Genomic DNA, 23,856 nt, shown 5'->3' on the forward strand with positions numbered 1-23,856 from the left:
TTTGTTAATAAGACCATACCTCTGATACTGGAATGGCCTCCATATTCACGACTTTGGCCAGATGCTCAATATCAGCTCCCATGCACCATTCATCCCTTCTCATTGATGTCTGAGCCTAAACATCATTGCAGACTCATGCTTCCAACCCCATCAGTAAATGGTACAGCATATTCATATAAGATTTGTTTGTGCCACTCAGTTTCTGTTTTTAAATGGGGTGGCTTTTAAATGACTGCATTGAATCAGTTGATAGATTCTACAATAGTTTATACCTAGCAATGAGAACACTGGCATTTAAAGTGAGATTCTGGATAAAATCCAACCTGATGAATACTTTGTCCAGTATATTTTAACTTATTCCAAATGATGAGTAGTGGAAGAAATTACAGACCTTCTATTAATTTTAAGTAAAGATACATTTAGTTGTATTAGTATGATTAAGGCCAAGCTTTCAGTTAAATGTCCACACACAACAATAACATAGTTCAAAGTCTAATATGCATTTTTAATTATAAAATGTGCTGTGATCCACAAACTGACCAAAATATGCAATGCTTTTCACTCATTATTTAAAAATATACACATTCTAAATCATGTCAAAAATAAAGAAGATACTTCCAGAATGTTGATGTGGAATTTTCTGTATATTTGCACATATGTAATTGGGTGAAAAGCATCAAATAAACTCAAGTGCAGTTGTATTATTCATACAATTATGTAATGCTCCAAATCTCTTGATCATGTGTCTGGCACCTCACTTCATTTTTTTTAAAGTTATTTTTAATTCTCAGAGACTTGCACTGTAATTTATTTCTTCAAATGCATTTTGCAGTATCTGTATGAGTCATACTAAAAGTGGAAAGTTTCCACAACTGTACGCTCTTTAAGTATGCTGTATCTAATATGCATCAAAGTAAACTTGCATCTTCAATTTTCATTTTTGAAGTAGGAACATATGATGAGAGTTCCATGCTTTGCTCAGGAACTAATCGTTTACACTGATTTCTGTTTATTTACATCAATTTTTACTTTCCAGAATACACAAATGAGACGAGAATGAAATTTAAGCACAAGTTGACTTTGGCAAGTTTTGTTCATGAACAGGCAAAAATTTAAACTCAACCAACAATTGTGAGCTGACAGGAAATTCCATCCTAATTTTTTTTTACTTAAAGCTGTTTCATCTTCTAGTTCACATTTTTAATGTAATGTGTTCATGCAGAAACAATACCACAATTCTAAAACAAACATTTTATCACACCTCAAGAATTTTTTTTAATGCAAGTAATAGGGTTTAATTTTAAATGTCAAATATGCCATGTAATAGTCTAAACCAGCAATAATTTACAAGAAAAATTAGTGTTTCAAACATTTCAGGAAGATCTTATCGAGGTCTAAACAACATTGGTTATGATGCAAAATTCAGCAAGGCCAATCTCAACTTTGGGAGCATCTTGTTGTATCTTTCATGATTCACACAAATGCTGTAGTGAGTTTCTTGCAAGGGAGTGGTCAGTTGCAAATGAAGCAGGATTAGCGCTAGTTAAATGCCATGTTGATGGCCCAAATGGCTTCAGTAATATTCAGTTTTCTATCTTACCAACTCACCAAACAAGCTAGACATTAAGAAAACTCAACATGGAAACCAGGGTCAGTACCTGGCAAAATCAGCTCATTGCTTATTCCAAAGGACTTCCATGTTGGATACCAAGCACCAACATGTCAAGACATGCTCCCATGAACACAGACCACACATACGCTGTAGCCACAGACATTGGCATCTGATTAGTGCTACCTCTAAGAACCCTCATGGCATATCTCCAAGCCATGCAATGGATGCTTCCCCAATTCAACACTATACCTTGTGCTAAACTGGCAATTATTATTGTAATGCTGCAGCAAGGACACTGTGTGCTCAGGAACATGGACCCAGTTAATGAACTGTGCTATGCTGCATCTCCAGCCTCTTTGTTCACTGTCACAGTGCAACTCACTCTGAAACTATCTGAATGTTTACAGCATCCTTGCTTTACAGTGCCTTGCCTTTCTGCATTTTGTCCCTAAACATAGATGTGAAGCTCATATCATTTCTGTCTTGCTTTGCATTTAGCATAAATACAAAGGAAGGACACTCGCCAGGGTATTCAGTAGTCCTCAGTCAAGACAACAGAATGGTCTCCACTCAGGGGTTCAAGCACAGTAAGTCAAGGAAAGCTTCTGAAACTACTCCAAGGGCTTGCAGACTGTTGGTCATCCACTGGGGATGGTCAGTGTCAGCATGCTCTCCACATAAGGGGTGAGAAGCTGAATGGTGAGTAGTTCACCAACTGTCTTGAATCTTTCAGTCGTTTTAGAGGCCTATTTTCCTTGTGAGAGAGATTAAGGCAAGTATTAAGGGTGATGAAGGTACATAAGCATAGTTAAAAATCGCACAACACCAGAGTTATAGACCAGCAGGTTTATTTGGAAGCAGTAGCTTTCGGAAGGCTGATTGTGGAGTATAAGATTGTAAAATACAGAATTTATAGCAAAAGGTTACAGTGTGATGTAACAGAAATTATATATTTTAAAAGATCTGGATTGTTTGTTAAGTATCACAGATTTTAGAATGACGTTTGTTGTTTCAGTTGTTTCATATGTAAGTCGCAAAACTTTTTTAAAAATTGCATTCTCACTTGAACTTTAACAATTGGTGTCATGTCGGTCCAGATAATGCATTGAAGATGTGAGCTGCCCTGTGTGAGACCGACTGTGCCATAGTGTTCTAAAAAATGTTGCTCCCCCAGTTTGGCACCCATGGGGATGGCCTCAACCGGGACCTTGGTTTCATGTCACACTACAGGTGACCCCATTGTACTACACACACACAAGCACACACACTCTCCTACAGACGTATACACTCACACAGAGCCTCTTTCATATGCTCACACATACAGTCCCACAGACTTATACCCCTTTACACTCACACTCATATATGCACACTCTCTCACAGACACTCATAAACCCACGCACATATGTGTTTGTGGGGTGAATTTGTACTTGCAGAATTACATTTTATTTTGCTCAAAAACTGCATGAATCCATGTAAAATTCTGTAAATCAATTTTTTAGATTAGAATCAGTCTGACCATTGTGGCACACCAGTCTCACACAGGGCAGCTCATACCTTCAATACATTATCTGGGCCAACATGACACCAATTGTTAAAGTTCACAACCAACTGATGAAGGAGCAGTGCTCCAAAAGCTAATGTTTCCAAATAAACCTGTTGGTCTATAACCTGGTGTTGTTTGATTTTTATCATTGTACACCCCAGTCCAACACCGGCATCTCCAAATCATAGCATAGTTGGTGCAGATGGAGAAGTAGCCTGAGCAAATGATTTGGCAGTGCTGAGGCCGCGCAGAGTTATTAGTCTCATGGCTTGGCATGGGTGACAGCAAGTGGGGGAAGATGTTGGAAGCATTAGTGAGAGTGGTAGAGCATGAGCATGAGCCTTGGTTACAGTAGCAAAGATACTGTGTAAGGTATCAGAGAAGATGGTATCATATAAGTTGGCTAAGTAGAGAAGACTATTGACCTCTTTTCCTACAGTGCTCTGCATTCCTCCAAATGGCAAAGACTTTTTTAACCTGGGTGGCATCCTTGTGCATGTCTGCCATGTCCAAGGTAAATCTCAGGAACTGAGCAAAGTAGCTGCAGACCAACAGTGCTTGTCTGCATGCAAAACAGCCTTTTAAAAACTCTGTTGTTGCATTCTGGGATATACACTGAATATTGAGCTGCACAGCTGAACTGTGCATGGTAAGATGGATACAAAAAAATTGCAGATGCTGGAATCCAAAGGAGACAAGCAGGAGGCTGGAAGTACACAGCAAGCCAGGAAGCATCAGTAAGTGGAAAAGTCGACGCTTTGGGTATAACCTTTCTTCAGGAATGGAGGTGGGGTAGGAGGCAAGAATTGGCTCCTTAGGGACACCTTAGGGTGAGATAAGTAGTTAGTGAAGCAAGTTGAATAAAATGTGGTGAGAAACCTTGCTGGGCCTCATGGTGGAAATCCTTCAAGAATCCCTGATGCAACTCTGAGATAGCCAAAAATTCACAAGCTTCAGTCCCTCATTTTTGTTTGTTGCTTTAAGATTGTAAAAAGCAGGAACAGGGATAGGTTGCTTGTCCCTTCACACCTAGTCTGTCTTTTAATAAAATCATGATTGCTCCAATTGTGGCTTTAATATTACTTTGAGGAGATCTCTCATAAACCTAGACTCCATTGCTGATCAAAAATTGATCAAGGTCAACCGTGAATACATTCAGTGACCCAGTTACCACTATTTTCTGAGGGAAAAGCACTTCAAAAATTAGTAACACTCAGAGAAGAAATTCCTCCTCATTTCTCTCTTAAATAGAAAAACCTCTTATTTTTAAAAGGTGCCCATTTTATAGATTCCCATACAACAGAAAACATCTTTTCAGCATATACTTTTCAAACATTCACAGCATAGATCGCTTCTCATTCTTCTAAACTGGAATTTGCATATGCTCAAATTTCATCATAAGACGTTCATCAAATGAATTTTCTCTGAAATATTATCAGCCCAAGTATTTCCCTTCTTATGTAAGCAGACAAAAACTAGACATGGTAATCTAAATTTGTTCTCATCAATGCCCTGTACACTTATAGTCACAAAGTCATTGACAACATAGAAGGTAATTTATTCAATCAAGTTCACGTAAGGTCCTCCCAGAGCCATACACCTTTTCAGTGGCTCTGCAAATTTATTTCCTTCAAATACCCAAACAATTATCTTGTAGATCATTATTTGTTTCTGCTCCTACAACACTCCTGGGGGAAATGACTTCAAAATTATTACCAGTGTATTAAAAATAATTTTCCTCACACTACCCCTGCATATCATAGTTAAAATGTTGAATATGTGACCCATAGACCTGGTACAGAATCTCTACAATATAGAAACAGGCCTTTCAGCCCAACAACTTCACACTGACCCTCAGAGTATCTCGCCGAGCCCCATTCCCCCACCCTATATTTACTCCTGACTAATGCATCTAACTTACATATCACCAAACACTATGGGCAATTTAGTAAGGCCAATTCACCTAACCTGCGCATCTTTGGATTGTGGGAGGAAACTGGCATCAACCCATACAGACACAGGGAGAGTGTGTGAACACAACACAGTTTCCCGAGACTGGAAATGAACCCAGGTTCCTAGTGCAAGGCAGCAATGCTAACCATTGGGACACTGTGCTGCCCCAAAGGGCAGTACAGTCAGGTAAAGAAAATAAAATATTGTCTATTTATCTCCTGTATTAATCTTGGAAACTGCATTTACATCTCACTTTAATTGCTTTTCCTCCAAGGAGCAAACCCCAGCCCCATTTTGAAATGTCTATCTCTCCCATGGCTGGACCCTCCACAATGCAGTGAAATTTGAGGACAGCTAATTTCAAAGTTCTAAATTATATTGTCCCTTGGTCTTCTTCATGGCTAATCTAAACCCCATCAAATATTGATCACTCTTAACCAAATATTCTCCAACACACTCTTGGACCACCTAATTTCCCAGCACTAAATACAGCAAATGCACTTCTACACTTGGCCCGAGAACATATTGATGAATGGGATTTTATTTACAAAATAAGCCTATATCTGATTTATTACAATTTTACAAATGATCTTCTGCTGTTTCAGTAATAATAAATAATTACCGATTATGATCTTTGGTCTGTAACTCTCCCACATGGAAAACCTCTCTGCATGGGGCGGCAATGGCATAGCAGTAATATCACTGGACTGCTAATCCAGACACCTAAGTAATATTATAGAGTCATAGAGATGTACAGCACGGAAACAGACCCTTCAGGCAAACCCGTGCAGATATCCCAACCCAATCTCGTCTCACCTGCCAGCATCCAGCCCATATCCCTCCAAACCCTTCCTATTCATATACCCATCCAAATGCCTTTTAAATATTGCAATTGTACCAGCCTACAACACTTTCTCTGGCAGCTCATTCCATACATGTACTACGCTCTGTGTGAAAACATTGCCCCTTAGGTCTCTTTTATATCTTTACCCTCTCACCCTAAACCTATGCCCTCTAGTTCTGGACTCCTCCACCCCAGGGAAAAGATTTTGCCTATTTACCCTATTCATGCCCCTCATAATTTTGTAAACCTCTAGAAGGCCACCCCTTAGCCTCCAACACTTCTTGGGAAAACAGCCCCAGCCTGTTCAGCCTCTCTCTATAGCTCAAATCCTCCAACCCTGACAACATCCTTGTAATCTTTTCTGAACCCTTTCAAGTTTCACAACATCTTTCTGAAGGAGATGAGAATTGCACACAATATTCCAACACTGGTCTAACCAATGTCCTGTAAAGCCTCAACATGACCTCCCAACTCCTGTACTCTACATTCTGACCGATAAAGGAAAGCATACCAAACGCCTTCTTCACTATCCTATCTACCTGCAACTCTACTTTCAAGGAGCTATGAACCTGCATTCCAAGTTCTCTTTGTTCAGCAACACTCCCCAGGACCTTACCATTAAGTGTATAAGTCCTGCTAAGATTTGCTTTCCCAAAATGCAGCACCTCGCATTTATCTGAATTAAGGAAAATATTGTTGAGGAAAAGAATGAGGTACAAGATATTAGACTAGAAAGGGTCGAGGTTAGTTATGAACAGGTGTAATCAATTCTAGAATGAGTGAAAGTAGACAAGTCCCCTGGACCGGATGGGTTTATCCGAGGATTCTCTGGGAAGCTAGGGAGGAGATAGCACAGCCTTTGGCTTTGATATTTGAGTCATCATTGTCTACAGGTTTGGTACCAGAGGACTGGAAGATTGTAAATGTTGTGCCTTTGTTCAAAAAGGGCAGTAGAGATGACCAGGTAATTATAGTCTAGTGAGACTTACTTCTGTTGTAGGAAAGGTTTTGCAAATAATTATAAGTGGTAAGATTTATAATCACCTAGCAAACAACAATTTTATTTTAGCTCCTCAACATGGTTTCGTCAAGGGCAGGTCGTGTCTCACAAACCTCATTGAGTTCTTTGAGAAGATGACCAAGCATGTAGATGAGGATAGAGCAGTTGACGTGGTATACAAGTAAAGCCTTTGATAAGGTTCCACTTAGTAGGCTGTTGGAGAAAATGCAGAGGCATGGAATTGAGGTTGATTTAGCAGTTTAGATTAGAAATTGGCTTTCTGAAAGAAGGCAGCGAGTGGTCAAAAGAATTGGAAAATATTCAGCCTGGAGTCCGGTTACTAGTGGTGTGCCACAAGGATCTGTTTTGGGACCACTGCTGTTTGTCATTTTTATAAATGACTTAGACGCAGGCATAGATGGATAGATTAATAAATTTGCAGACAACACTAAAGTCAGTGATGTAGTGGACAGTATGGAATAATGTTACAGGTTGCAGGGGGACTTGGATAAGTTGCAGAATTGGGCTAAGAGGTGGCAAATGGTGTTCAATGCAGCTAAATGTGAGGTGATGCACTTTGGAAAGAATTACAGGAAGGCAGAGTACTGGGTCGATGGAAAGATTCTGGATGCGCAGAGGGATCTTGGAGTCCATGTACATAGATCCCTGAAAGTTACCACCCAGGAGGAGAGTTCTGTTAAGTAGGGATACGGTGTGTTAGGTTTCATTCATAGAGGAATTGAATTCCGGAGCCGCAATATCATGCTGCAACTTTATAAAACTGTGGTGCGGCCACACTTGGAATATTGTGTACAGTTCTGGTCCCCATATTTCGGGAAGGATGTGGAAGCACTGGAAAAGGTGCAGAGGAGATGTATCAGAATGTTGCTTCATCTGGAGGGAAGGTCTTATGAGGAAAGGCTGAGAGACTTGAATCTGTTTTCATTGGCAAGAAGAAGGCTAAGAAGGGATTTGATAAAGACATACAAGATGATCAGAGGATTAGATAGGGTAGACTTTGAAAGTCTTTTTCCTAGGATGATGAGCTTGTATGAGGGGGCAAAACTACAAATTGAGGGGTGATAGATTTAAGACAGATGTCAGAGGCAGGTTCTTTATGCAGAGAGTGGTAAGGGCGTGGAAGGCTCTACCAACTAACGTAGTCAACTCAGCCACATTAGGGAGGTTTAAACCATCCTTAGGTAAGCACATGGATGATTTTGGGATAGTGTAGGGGGACGAACTGAGAATAGTTCACAGGTCAGCGCAACATCAAGGGCCAAAGGGCCTCTTCTGCACTGTATTGTTCTATGATCTATGTTCTAAACTCCATCTGCCACTTCTCAGCTCATTGGCCCATCTGATCAAGATCCTGTTGTTGAATCTCACCATATTAGATGGTGGAACTTGAATTTAATAAAAATCTAAAATTTAGAGCTACTGATGATCACAAAATGACAAAATCTAGTTCATTAATTTCCTTTGGGGAAGGAAATTATCATCCTTAACTGCCCTATATGTGACTCAAAACTCACAGCAATATTCAGCTGACTCATTCCTCTGGCCAATTAGGTATGGAAGAGAAATGGAGAAATCTGCATTCATCTCTTGTGGTTGGAGGGTTCCTAGGCGGAAGATGAGGTGCTCTTCCTCCAGGCGTCATGTTGCCATGGTCTGGCAATGGAGGAGGCCAAGGACCTGCATGTCCTTGGCGGAGTGGGAGGGGGAGTTAAAGTGTTCAGCCACGGGGCGGTTGGGTTGGTTGGTACGGGTGTCACAGAGGTGTTCTCTGAAATGTTCCACATGTAGGAGGCCTGTCTCCCCAATGTAGAGGAGGCCACATCGGGTGCAGCGGATGCAGTAAATGATGTGTGTGGAGGTGCAGGTGAATTTCTGATAGATATGGAAGGATTCCTTGGGGCCTTGGAGGAAGTGAGGAGGGGGAGGTGTGGGTGCAAGTTTTGCATTTCTTGCAGTTGCAGGGGAAGATGCCGGGAGTGGAGGTTGGGTTGGTGGGGGGTGTGGACTGATGAGGGAGTTGCGGAGGGAGTGGTCTTTCTGGAACGCTGATAGGGGAGGGGAGGGAAATATATCCTTGGTGGTGGGGTCTGTTTAGAGGTGGCGGAAATGATGAAGGATGATACGATGTATCTGGAGGTTGGTGGGGTGGTAGGTGAGAACCAGTGGGGTTCTGTCCTGGTGGTGATTGGAGGAACGGGGTTCAAGGGCGGAGGAGCAGGAAGTCGAGGAGATCCATCGCATCTCTTCCACTTCCTGCTCCTCCACCCTTGAACCCTGCCCCACCAATCGCCACCAGCCACAATTTCCCCTCAGACGTGGTTGACGATGCTCTCCACCGCATCTCCTCCACTTCCTGCTCCTCCACCCTTGAACACCGCCCCTCCAATCGCCACCAGGACAGAACCCCACTGGTTCTCACCTACCACCCCACCAACCTCCAGATACATTGTATCATCTTTCGTCATTTCCGCCACCTCTAAACAGACCCCACCACCAAGGATATATTTCCCTCCCCTCCCCTATCAGCATTCCGGAAAGACCACTCCCTCCGCGACTCCCTCGTCAGGTCGACACACCCTCCCAACACAACCTCCACTCCCGGCACCTTACCCTGCAATCGCAAGAAATGCAAACTTGCGCCCACACCTCCCCCCTCACTTCCCTCCAAGGCCCCAAGGGATTCTTCCATATCCATCAGAAATTCACCTGCACCTCCACACACATCATTTACTGCATCCGCTGCACCCGATGTGGCCTCCTCTATATTGAGGAGACAGGCCGCCTAATTGCGGAACGTTTCAGAGAACACCTCTGTGACACCCGCACAAACCAACCCAACCACCCCGTGGCTGAACACTTTAACTCCCCCTCCCACTCCGCCAAGGACACACATTGCCAAGGACTCCTCCATTGCCAGACCATGGCATCATGACGCCTGGAGGAAGAGCACCTCATCTTCCCCGCCTAGGAACCCTCCAACCACAAGGGATGATGCTGATTTCTCCAGCTTCCTCATTTCCTCTCCTCCCACCTTATCTCAGTCCCAACCCTCAGACTCAGCACTGCCTTCTTGACCTGCAATCTTCTACCCAACCTCTCCGCCCCAACCCCCACTCCGGCCTATCACCCTCACCTTAACCTCCTTCCACCTATCACATTCCCAACACCCCTCCCCCACGGACCTCCTCCCTACCTTTTATCTTAGCCTGTTTGGCACTCCTTCCTCATTCCTGAAGAAGGGCTTATGCCCGAAACATCGATTCTCCTGCTCCTTGGATGCTGCCTGACCTGCTGCGCTTTTCCACCAACACATTTTTCAGCTCTGATCTCCAGCATCTGCAGTCCTCACTTTCTCCATGGAAGAGAAATACTGAAATAGCCAGTGATGCCCTCATCTCGTGAATTAGTGTGTATATGTATACATTCATAAAAACTATTCTGCCAAGCCCTCTAAGAATCATATTTGTTACAATATGTTTATCTCTAATTCTTCTAAACTGTTAGGGAAATTGTTCCTTCCTCTCCAGTCTACTCTGATCCCTCAGATTAACAAACCTACATACTCCAGTCTTTCCTTAAAGCTTAACTTATCCACTCCAGACCACATCATTTCAAATCTCTTCTGCAAACTTTCTAGCATGACCACATTCTTGCTGCAATGTGACTATAACCGTTCTCAGAAATTTACTGCTAACAAGTTCTTTTTGTATACAGTTCTAGCATTATTCTCTGGTCTTAAGCTGTAGGCCTCACCTAATGAATAAAGATAGACAATAAAACCACTTAACCACCACTGCTGATTTCAGGACTGGGGCATAATCGAAAAACAAAATAGAAATGTTTTCGGTGGAAGAGTCAGAGTTTTAGTCCAACCAATCACACATCATAAAACCCTCTCATGCTCTGACTGGTTCTTCATTATCTACATATTAGAACTAGTTTTAAAATAAAACAAAATATTCAAATTAAATAAAAATTAAACTGCCTTGCAAAGGAAACTGCAATTGAAAACTAGAGAATCAAATTAAAATGTTGTTGGTAGAAACAATAATGCACCACAGCACCCCAGATGCCCAACAGTATATATTTTAATACAATGAACTAGGTTGTTCACAACACTTGTTCACCTTGATACATTTAATTTCAAGAAATTTAGTATCCTATAAACAGAATGAATGGATAGTAACAGATTCTTTTCCTTTAATAAACCCAAACAATTCATAACAAAATGGTAATTTGCATTATTATATAATGTTTCACAAATACTATATTCCAAATCACTTTGAAAAAAAATAAGATTACAACATGGATACTCACTTTCATAATTCATTATAAAGCAAGTCCCCTTGTTCGAAGACATCCAACAAATTTTCAATGAGCTCATACTTTTGCAAAGTACAATAGGTGATTATCTGTATCAACTTATTTAATGTTTGAAATTTTCTTCACTTATATCATCTCTTTTAAGCATGAGATCAATTCTCAATCTCTTTTTTCACCAACAGTCTTCACTGAATCTTGTCTAATTTGTCTGCATAACCAGTTTAACTGCCAAATTGACTTTTCAAATGCTCTGCTTTTTCCTTAGTTGAATTGTCATTTTGTGAGGACTTTGCCCAATTTATCAGAGTCCTATCAACATCCTCTGAGCAAGACTGTTGATTCAGAGATATTCCCAACTTAGTCTGTCTAATATCCAATCCCATATATTTAAAAGCTCCTGAAGCCTGACTTCCAATTTTAAAGTCCACTTTATGTCCAGTTATAACATAATTTTCCAATTCCCTACTTCCACCTCTCAAAAACAAATCATCTTTGTGCATCATAAAGATGCCACAAAGTTTCCACCCACAATGCCAATAAAAAATGGCAAAGTCTGCTTTCAATTGGCGATGACCACATTTCAATAGGATGAACCTTACTGAGCAGTACCAAACTCCAGATGCATATTTAGGCCATATACACGATAATCTAATTACCAGAGTAAAGAAACACTTCCCTTTTTAGCTGATCTGCCTGCAATAATGCTGAGTATTTCCTAAGTATTTGATGTTAACAAAGCCAAAAAATGCTTCAAAATTGCTTTTCCTGCTGTAATTGAATCTACTGTTATAATCGTCAGACAAACTGCCCAGTTTGATCCTACTAAACATGCAACATTTGGGCATGAGAGCTGCCTGCTTCAGCTTTATATTCTGCAACTCCATTAGGATCCCACAAATTTGTAATCCATACCAAGCAATCTCTAGAGGGTACATGAACAGTCTGGCTCCAATGTTGCATGCTCATTATTTTCCTGTCTCTACCAATACGCTTTCTCTGGTGTCTCCATTCATTGAACATCACTCTCTTATAATAGACCATGTAGTCATGATTAAAATTGGTTTCTAATAACCTTGCAGTAGATCTTAAGGCTTAATGAAAGCCTTTCTGCCTGCACGCTCTGAAAATGCAAAACTAATTGTAGTCCCTTCCTAAGCTGGGACCTCATCATCTGTGACTGACAGAATTTTATGATTTCTACCAAAAACCAACTAATATGACTACATCTTCCAATCATCTGTAGAAAATGTTTTGCAGACAGCCCATGCAAGTCTAATGCCAAAGTTTTGTGAACCATTTTGTCGATTACTACATGGTTCCTTTAGCTCACCCATTTCACCACTCCTCGCACATATCACCTCTGAGGAAGTGAGCACAGATGCCTCAGAGAAAGCTGTGGCCAGGCTGCCTCCTGCACCCTCCACCAATTTAGGTGTTGACATCTCCATGTAAGAATGCAGCAATTCCATGGAGAACCTGTTGCCTCAGGCATGCTACAGTCACAGCACTGAATACAAGAGTTGAGATGCCATTTTTCAGCTGTATAAGACATTGGTAAGAGCACATTTGGAGTACTGCACAGAATTCTGGTCATCCTGCTATAGCAAGGATGTTATTAAACTGAAGAGGGTGCAAAAAACATTTACAAGGATGTCACCAAGACTGAGTGGTTTGAGTTATAAGGTGAGGCTGGATCATCTGGGACATTTTTCCTTGGGCATAGAAGGCTGAGGATGACCTTATAGAGGTTTATAAAATCATGAAGGGCATAGGTAAGGAGAATAGCCAAGGTCTTTTCCATAGGGTAAGGGAATCCAAAAATAGAGGGCATAGGTTAAGGCAAGAGGGAAAAGGGTTAATACGACCTAAGGGACAACATTTTCACACAGAGGGTGATGCACGTATGGAACAAGCTGTCAGAGGAAGTGGTAGAGGCAAGTACAATCACAACACGGAAAAAACATTTGGACAGGTACATGGATAGGAGAGGTTCAGAGGGATATGTACCAGTTCAGTTAAGGATTCTGAGGAAGGGTCACCACACGCAAAACATTCATGCTGATTTCTTTTCATAGATGCTGAGTTTTTCCAGCAACTTCTGTTTTAGCTTCAGATTAGGAAACCTGGTCAGCATGGACGAGATGGGCCAAAAGGTCTGTTTCCATGTTCATTTATTTTATGACACTGAGATTGGTGGTACCAGCAGGCACTCAAACAGAACTGAAGCAGTGTAAAGACCCCTTCAGATGTCTCCTGCCAGCGCACTTCTGAGATGGCTAGGCCTTCCATCTCCACCCTCAGCAGTTGACATTCGAACCCAGCTGGCAAGATTCCATTTTGTATTCTTCTGTATGCATTCCATGCTCTACCCGAGATCCATGTTGATGTCCCCACATCTTTCATGTTCCCTCTTATGTCACTGTTCTTGTGGCTCCATTGATCTGTCAGCATCCTCATGTTTGTGCTGAACACCTTTACATAAATATCAATGTCCCCATATTACACCTGGAGCCTATGTATTTGAGAATTATCATGTTTTGCTGCACAATATTCTACCCACATGAAAGACAACTTGTGACAAACCCACTTCCCAGAACTCCCACTCCCCTCCGATCTTTCATGAAACACCACTCATCTACCCTAGATTACCCCTTTTCACTGTAATCATTCTCTCAACAACCCAATGCGATGAAGCCAAACCGAGTTATGCACTATCCATGGTACACCCCCTGAAGGACTCCCCTCTCCAGTAAGATCGCTGATAATTATTAACCAAATCCCAGGAATCACTGTGGCCCACCTCTACATTGACTTGGTAGGACAGCCCCGGACAGATAACTGTGCAGCACCCTGAGTAACCCATCTGTATTCTCCAGATTGGTTGCACCTGACCTACAGCACTTACTGTGGCCCAAGACACAGTTTGAAAGGACACAAATCCCCAAACTCTGGAGAACCAAGGACCGAGTGATGGTGGGCAATCCCTGGTCTACAATCGATGTACCCCTTGACTGTGTGAGAAGGACCACCTGACTAACTGTAGTCCAGATTGACTCCATTAACCACTGCTCCTTTTCAGACATGGGATTTGATGGAGTCACATGCAGTGAATTTGACACACATGCTGTCGGTCTAAGGTTGATTTAACCTAGTGCTTTACAGCAACATTGACCACCTCTTTAGCTGTTTAGATCACTCCACAATGACAAGTTGACTGCCTCTCTCCATGCACTGAAATGAAATGCATGCCATAGAGGCAGGCATCCAGTAATTTAGCACTGAAGCACCTAGGTGCTAAAAGGCAACAGACACTAATTGAATCCAAGTAAGTGAGCACTTAGAAAGCAAGGTAAGATCCAAAAGTTGCAGCCTGTACAAATGCATTAGATGTCCCTGAACACCAAGTGACAAGTCGTATATGTCCTTTAGCTGCAAAGTTAAAGGTTGAATTGGTGTGAGAGTTGATCCGCGAGCAGTCATGGGGTGTGGTGAGACTGGTAGTTTGTCAATGCCAACTTGCATGGACCAAAGGTGGAGGAGGATTATGGCCATGCAGCATGCAGGAACACTGTGCTACAGACACAGTCAATGATGGATAGGACAAGCATTCAGTTGCAACCACCAGGCTCTGAGTTTCATGTCAGGACTTTGCACAGTTAAGGTTCTAAGGGAAACTGAGGAGAATTGGAAATGGAAATAAGTCAGTCACTGCTCAAAGGTGTAGTTCTGAAGTCGCCATTTAAAGTTTAAAGGGAAAATCACAAATCGTTTGTTCTGAGATTCTTTTTTTTAATCCTCCCTCATATTTCTCCAACCTTCTTGCCATTGTCCATCTGACAAAAAGAAGGGAAATATTGCTGAATATGCTACTTAGCTGATGCCCATATAAAATTGTGTGTCATATTAAAATGCTTCTTTTTGGTACAACAAATAGCGTTCCAACAAATTAACAGAGGATACTGAAACTTAAACAAAATACTGGATCATAAATTGTGTCAAGTTCCAAACTGTAGAAAATCACTGAAATATTGTATAAACAGACATAGGTGAAAAAAATCAAGTGAAGACAAAATTGACCTAATACCTGAAAAAGAATGAAACTAAATTTATTTTAGTTCAGCCAAGTTTATAAACATGCAAAACAAAGGAAGGAAAAGATAAAATAGGAAAAATGAAAGGGGTTCAAAGACCATTAATCAATAACTTACTGTACGATTTCCATGGCACGCAAGCCATGTTATCCCATTCAATAAACCTAGATCTAACTCATTGACTCTGCTATTGCTTCACAAAATTGACCAGTGATGTCTCTCTTATTTTTGCCAATGTTGCAGCTATTGGTGGTTTTTATGTTCACTTATTCTTGATTACAGACATTATAGAATAAATTTGTCTATGAATCAGTTCTGATTCTATGTGTTCTGAGTAATTTGCAATATGGGAAATGCATTAGTTTGAATAGAAAGGGTACAGTTGTGACACATATGAGGCACATTTTGTTTTGATAAGATACAACTACAACTTTGTCTGTGAGATGTATGGTTTTTTACAAGTTAATATCTGTAATTGGCTGGCATTTGGTGGGGATAGTCATGCAGCTGAAATAAAAACTAATGCTTAAAAAATTGCTCCTTAACATTACCCCGGAATATACCTTTAAAATATGCTAGTTTTATTAACAGAACAAAGAGTAAAAATGTCTATTGTCAAAATCCAAGTTAAACCCTAAAAATGCTAGAAGTGCAAGATGATCAGCATCTGAAAGATTGGGTTAAAATTTCAAGTGATATTCAGTGAAACTGTGCTGAAGAAGGGATTCTTGCAATCCTGCATATGATTAAGTTAAAAGTGTTGATTTAACTTCTGTGTGGTTTTCACTTCATTTATGCATATTTTTACTGTTATTGATATTTATTGCTAATTTTGCATTATAAATACTGAGGGGAAGACTTACTAAAGTGACTGATTAAATACAAATTAAACTGAATACAATATGTTTTACATCAAGCAGACACAAACACATTGCTTATTTGTCTGGTTACATCATTTGCAAAAACGCTTCCAATTTAATGGCACAAAAAAATCAGGCAGCAAAGCAAAAACGAAGCTTATTTTGAATGACAGAGCCTAATGAAAAGTGTTTGATGAACTATTTGTTGCACAATGTGGCAGTACAGAATTTACGCAGTCGAATACAACCTATCAAGTTTATCAATATCAAGGAAAATTACTTTAAATAGGATTCACAAGGGAAACTTTGCCACAATAAGTGATTTAAGAGTATAGCCCAAGGCTGATATTTTCTTCAATTTAAAAGCTTGTTATTGCTTTTGCTTCTAACTTGCATGCATTTAATCACTGGTAATGCTGTTATGCCTTGGATCATTTCAGACTCCATGACCAGGATATTGAAAATGTGTTTGTTGATCATACAGTGGGACTAGCTAACTACTCATTAAAACATTCCTTTTGCTTTCAAGGCAAAATCCATTGTTTAATTATGTTTATGTTTTGCTGCCAATCTAGCTTGAGAGATCTATAAAGCACTCAGGTAATAAGGAAGAAAAGAAATATTTTTTGAGAATAGGGTGTTCTGAGAAACAAGTCGATACAATCCATCCTTTACCTGAGGGGTAAGTGTCTCTTCACAGGGGTGTGGCACTTAGAAGAAACATGTGCTTTAGTCAAAACAGCTATGAAATAGGGGTTCAGAGGAAAATGTACTTTGAAATACTATTTTTTTAAAAAGCATGTAAGGTGTGGCTTTTCTGAATTCAAGGATTATGAAATTTCATCAAGAAAATATAAATTTTACATCTCTAATTTTACATTGGGATGTCACTGGTTAAATAGAGTTTTCTGGTTGTTGTCTTCCAATCCATACCTTCCAGACCCCATTTCCACCATTGCCTTCCAAAAAGGACGTGCCAAATAATTTCTAATGATAAATTCTGTTTAAAGTGACAGGCAGCTCAGGTGGAAATAGTGCTTAATAAAACTTTCTTTATCTTTTAGTGGAATAAAATACAAGAGCAAGGAGGTTGTGGTAAACTTGTATAAGAGACTAATCAGACCTCAGCTGGAGTATTTTTAAAAGTTATGGGTGCACACTTTAGGGAGAATGTGAATACATTTGTGAAAATGCAGTAGAGGTTTACAGGAATATTCCAGGGACGATGGAACCTCAATTATAAAGATGGGGCCATGGGGAGAGACCAGGCTAAGAAGAGATGTAAAAGAAGCTTACAAAATCATGAGAGATCTGGATGGAGTAAACAGGGAGAAACTGGTTTTGTTCATATAGGGATCAAGAACAGGACAGTACAAATTTGAAGTGATTTTCAAAAGATGTAATTGCAGTGTGAGAAAAAGTATTTTCATGCATGGAGTGATTCAGATCTGAAGTGCACTGCATGGACATGTGGTGGAGGAACTTTCAATTGAGGCATTCAAAATGGCTTGAAATGATTATTTACAAGGAAAATGTGGGAGAATAGCACTAGGTTGTGATGCTCACTGAAGATGCAGTAAAACAAAACAGGACAAATGGTCTCCTTGTGTCCCAAAACAATTCTGTCATTTTAAAATTCTAGTCTCAGAATACCAAAGGGAGAAAAAGCTAGTCAGTGGTAGCACCCAACAACAGAAACAGTAATGATTGTTAAGTATTCAGACAGGAGAAGTGCCTTTGTTGTGTTACCATTTTGAGAGTAATTGATTGTAATTACTGCAAATATGTGAAGTGTATTTATAACTGTTAATTTACCTGTTGCAGTTTCAATAAGTTTGTCTATTGGTTTGTAGCCTGAGCCACAAACTGACAAAAGGACTTATATTTATATATGATTTGGAGATGCCGGTGTTGGACTGGGTTGTACAAAGTTAAAAATCACACAACACCAGGTTATAGTCCAACAGGTTTAATTGGAAGCACACTGGCTTTCAGAGCGTTGCTCCTTCATCAGGTGGTAGTGGAGGGCTCAATCCTAACACACAGAATTTATAGCAAAAACTTAGTGTGATGTAACTGAAATTATACATTGAAAAATTGATTGTCTGTTAACCCTTTCATCTGTTAGAATATCATGACAGTTTCACTTCTTGCATTCTCAGGTTAGCTGTTAACAATGATGATAGCTAGACTCATATATTTTGTGGGATGAATTTGTACTTGCATGGTTACATTGTACTTAGCTCAAAAACTGCATGCATTCATGTAGAACTCTGAGCTCAAAAACTGCATGAATTCATGTAAAACTCTGTTATCTCACTTTTTAGATTAAAATCAATCATCATAGCATAGACAGAACACAGGGGGCTAACATCGTCAACATATTGTCTAGCTATCACCATTGTTAATATCTAACCTGAGAATGCAACTTTTTAAAAAAAGGTTTTGTGATTTACACATGAAAGAAGTGAAACTATCATGGTATTCTAACAGATGAAAGGCTTAGCAGACAACCAATTTTTCAATGTATAATTTCAATTACATCACACTGTAAATATTTGCTATAAATTCTGCGTGTTAGGATTGAGCCCTCCACTACCACCTGACGAAGGAGCAACGCTCCGAAAGCCAGTATGCTTCCAATTAAACCTGTTGGACTATAACCTGGTGTTGTGTGATTTTTAACTTTGTACACCCCAGTCCAACACCAGCATCTCCAACTCATGACTACTATCCTTTTGGGGGTTAATAAATCAGTCAGCTAGATCTGTGTTTTCTCAATCACTAGGAGAAGTCACAAGCATTTGGTGTAACGGATATTTAAAAACTTAATGGGTACTTAATAAAAATCATGGGAAAAATTATTTCATCTAACTGCAGAATCTCCAAACAATTGCTCAACTGCCAAAGTCAGCTTCACTGGAATCACCCACCTTAAAAGCCACAACATTTCATAATCTATTTGTCATAAACAAGTCAAAAACTAATTTGCATATTTTTTTGTCATTTTTACTTTTTGATTCATCTCTCATTTCTAAACTGTATTTCTGTTTCAGTTTTTTTTTCTCTTTCAGTTAACAGTTAATCAACTTTACTTTTTTCTTTAACTCAAGAAAGGTCTAGTTAAATTGTCTCCTTTTAAAACTACTTGCACTGGGAAAGATCCTTTTCAAATTAACTTGATTGCAACCAGCCAAAGGAACAGTCAAGGAGCTACTTCATCCTTCCTCACCTGGGAACATACCTATTTGAGGATATCCCATTTTGAATTGTAACAAACTAAGGATCCTCACCTGGAAACAAGTTATAACAATAAAAGTACAGTACGAGCAAGACTACAGAATGGCAATAAAAGTAACATCAGCGCTAAACCACTTATCAATCCAATTTAAGTTAGTACAGTGAGATGTCTTGAAAATAAATTGATCTGGAATGCCAACAGTAGGAATTAAATAAATTGACTGCAATATGTTTATGATTACCAATGCAGCAAAGCATAAGTTGTGCACATGTAAAAATCTGCTTACAGTAAAAAAGCCACATCCATTTAACATAATATCATTGAAATAAATAAATTTCCTTTTGCAATTAAATAAATATTCACTTATGCCAAAGTCTGATGACTAATCCTTTACTGTTTGATCCATCAAGTATATGGAATCTTCTCAGAAATCAATGGAAGTGGTGCCACTGGTCATTAAGCCTTCATTGGCTTAATACAGCCATTTTACTCCTGTACACTGCCTACATATCATAACACTTTTGTAATATTTGTTCCTGTATAGCCACAGTACTCAGTTTTAAGGATCAGAAACCTTTTGTGAAAAGTACAGTCATTTTTTGGTCAAACACATAAAATCCAGAATATCGTTTGGATGAGAGAGAATATGATTCATTTTTTTTCCATTGGATGTCAAAATTATTACAGTTCCAAGTTGGACTGATGATTCTGACCATACTTTGAATTGTTGCTTTCTCCATTTCATCAAACTATCAAGGACAGAAAAAAGAACTGTCTGCTCACTACATGCAACATTGTGAATGCCTTCAAAAAACATGTTGATAATTTTACAGCATTGAAGAATTGAGACAATATTTTTGCTCCAAGAATTCAAATCAACACTTCCAAATCACTTCAAATGGTATAGGACTTCTATGTGCATATGAAAAGAATCAAAGAGAAATAATTTACTTATCAAACAAATAAATTTTGTTTACACAAAATACGAACTGACAAAAGAAGGACTGAAACATATTGTGCAAACACAAAAGCTGAGCATTAACTGTTAAAATCTCCCTGAGATTTATATTTATATCTAAACTTAAGTCATACTCCCTTATTTCAGTGGAATTATTGTGCCTGGAGGCTTGTTTTGTAACCTGAGAACCTACAGTTCAGTAGTTATAGCCTCCAAATGCTAAGTGTAACAACATCGGAATCTTTTTCATTTCTTTTTCAAAAAATGGATGTCACTGGCAACTTATTACCCATTCCTAATTGCCCTTGAACTAAATGACTGTCTAGGCATTTGAGAAGACAGTTATTGGTCAACAGCGTTTACTGTGGGTCTGGAGTCACATGTAGGACAGCAGATTTTCTTCTCTAAAGGGCATTAGTGAAACAAATGGGACACTTTAATGATAATTGATGGTCACCATTATTGATGCAATATGTTTCAGACACATTTTCCTTTCCACGGTTGCTCATTGTTCTTTGGCAATATTGCCTATCTGTGGCTCCACTTCAGTCACAGAAATATTAAAGCATCATGTCTACATTTTTCACTTTATGACGTGATGCCATTCTGTTCTTGCATTGTTCTCTTTCCATCCTTTTTTCTCTATTATAGCTGCACTTATCCTATCCTATACTGCCTCCATCCTCACCAATTTATAATGTATAATACCCAACACTATAAATTTAAAATCCTTGCACTTTCTTTTCAACCGTGCAAATTTTCTTCACATTCTAAGTTGATCAGGAATAGTCAACACGGTTTTATGAAGGGTCGGTCGTGCCTCACAAAACTTACTGAGTCATTTGAGAAGGTGACCAAACAAGTGGAAGAAGGTAAAGGGGTTCATGTAGTGTATATGGATTTCAGAAACTTCTCCAGCCTTACATTCCCCTCTTCCACATCTGAATGTCCTTCTTCTAACTCCAAACTTTTCACCTCTGCTTTCCCCATTATTGTTGATAACGTATATTGATTGGAACCAGGTGGACCTCATTAACTACGAGAGTCTTGATGAGCGTTGTTAACCTTTGCCAATCTGCAAAGTCTTGGCTGATCAATATAACCAGGAGATTAGAACCTCTTCAGTTCAGGACTGACTCTGTAAATAAAAGGTGATCTGGTGACGGGACACTGGCCCCTGTGCAGTTACTTCACAAAAACATTAATGATGATCACCTAAAATTCTATTTTTAAACACTCCCATTTCCGTCCAAGTCACATTTTCCCTTTCAAAAATGTTGTCTAAATCTATCCCTTTTTGCAAGTTTTTAGTTATCACACGTAATTCTCCCTATAGTCATTTTCCAAATGTCCACCGATGGTGCAGACTGAAAGGGCTTAATGGTCTACTCCTACACCTATTTTCTATGCTTTCCTATTTTCTATGATGTGCCTTAGAACATCTTTTCTAAAAAAAATTAAAAGAACAGCATCAATTCAAGTTGGTTACCACAGATTTGATAAGCATTCATAGCAAACCAGAGATTTTCATGGTGCCTTGTAGTCTGGACAACATAGTGGCATACTTCAAATAATTCCATCTTTACTGCAAGTTGCATACCAAATTAAAATAGTAAGAATTAGAGGTAACCAGTAACATTCAGTGTTAACTATTTTGTGGCATCAATTGTACAGTGGTTCCAGTGATGTCACTGAATCAATTTTCCTCTTGTAAACCATCTGTTTTCAATTATGACATCATTTTCACGAAATATGAAACATACTTCATGGAGTTGAAATCATGTGTGGTATAAAGCAAAAATAAATTTTGTTGACTTTTACTTATTATTATACTATTAAATTCCAAATGTAAAAACAGAATAACAGAGTACGAAATGTTACCCAACACTTAATGTGGAAAAGTCTTGCATGCAACGTTCTTGAGCACTAAACACAAGAATATCATCCATACACATTCATCTGTTCTTTATTCACACATGAATATGCCCAAACTGATCTTTAAATAGCAAGACATTTAGAACTCAATGGAAGTATTTAGGATTGGGTGTGTAAGACACAAAATATCAACAAGAATTCTAAATCGCATGCCAATAAACGTGTTAATGTTTTGACAAACCAGGCAAAACAATCCATTTTAAGTTTATGTTGGCAAATGAATCACGCCTATTCTTTCCTCCTGGTAATCTTTCAATGCAGAAATTCTATGTAAAAGTCTGAGAATGTTAATGAAACTTAAGATATACTGGTTTAATTTGCATTTAAAAATAGAGAATTGATGCTCATTTATTAAATCTGCCAAGATTCCAATCAAATTCTATAACATACAGCGAGTATAGAAGCACTATAAAGCAAAATAGACTGGAGGTATTAAATCAAGTACCAGTTCTTAATAATATTTGTCACTGCTGGCATGACTTAATCTTCTGTTTTAATTCACAAAATTCACAAAAAACCCGATGCAAGAATTCAAGTGAATGTGGAGTAGAGCACATATCTCTGCCACACTTTGACCATTCAACATTACTACCAATATGCAGCCTTTTCTTGAGGCGATTCCTTATCTACTCAATATTTTGTAAGTACAAAACTATCAAAACAAATAGTTTTCTTAACAGCCTCACTGAGGAGACATGTCCTCATCCAACAACTTGCTCAGAAAATTCTGCCTACATTTGACAGCTTTGACAAATCTCACCAGAACAACTAAAAGAGTCCACAGCATTCCAAACAAATAGTCGCTCTCGCAATATTAAAGTATCCTTTAAAAAATTCAATATCTTAATCTGGATCTGCATCCTCATTAAAAACCAAATATTTTTTCTTGGTCCATATCATATCTATGCACCAAATTTAATTAAATGCTGAACAGTACTTCAAAACAACTTTATAAAGTCTCTGTCTCTTCTTCTTCTATTGAAGAAGATAAATGCACATGGGATCCAGAGAAATTTGACAAGTTAGATCCAAATTGGCTTAGTAGTGGGGGTGCACTGGAGGGGTTGTAGAGGTGATTCACCATAACGTTGCCTGGGATGGAGAGGTTTAGCTGTGAAGAGCAGCTGGATAAGCTCAGGTTGTTTTCTTTAGAGCAGAAAAGGCAAAGGGAGGATCTGATTGAGGTGTGTAAGATTATGAGGGGCACTGACAATGTGAACAGAAAGTAGCTGTTCCCCATAATTTTAAGGTGAAAGGCAAGAGGATAAGAGGTGGTTTGGGGAAAATTGTTTTCTCCCACCCAGAGAGTGGTGGGAATCTGGGATGTATTGCTTGTGAGGGGAATTGAAGAGGAAACCTCACAACCTTTAAAAAGTATTTGGATGAGCACCTGAAATATCATAACATTCAGGGCTACGGGGCTAGTGCTGAAGCATGGGACAGGTGTAGATTTAGAGTCAGCGAAGACCTAATGG

Source organism: Hemiscyllium ocellatum, chromosome 1, assembly GCF_020745735.1.
Source record: "Hemiscyllium ocellatum isolate sHemOce1 chromosome 1, sHemOce1.pat.X.cur, whole genome shotgun sequence".
NCBI classification, from domain to species: Eukaryota; Metazoa; Chordata; class Chondrichthyes; order Orectolobiformes; family Hemiscylliidae; genus Hemiscyllium; species Hemiscyllium ocellatum.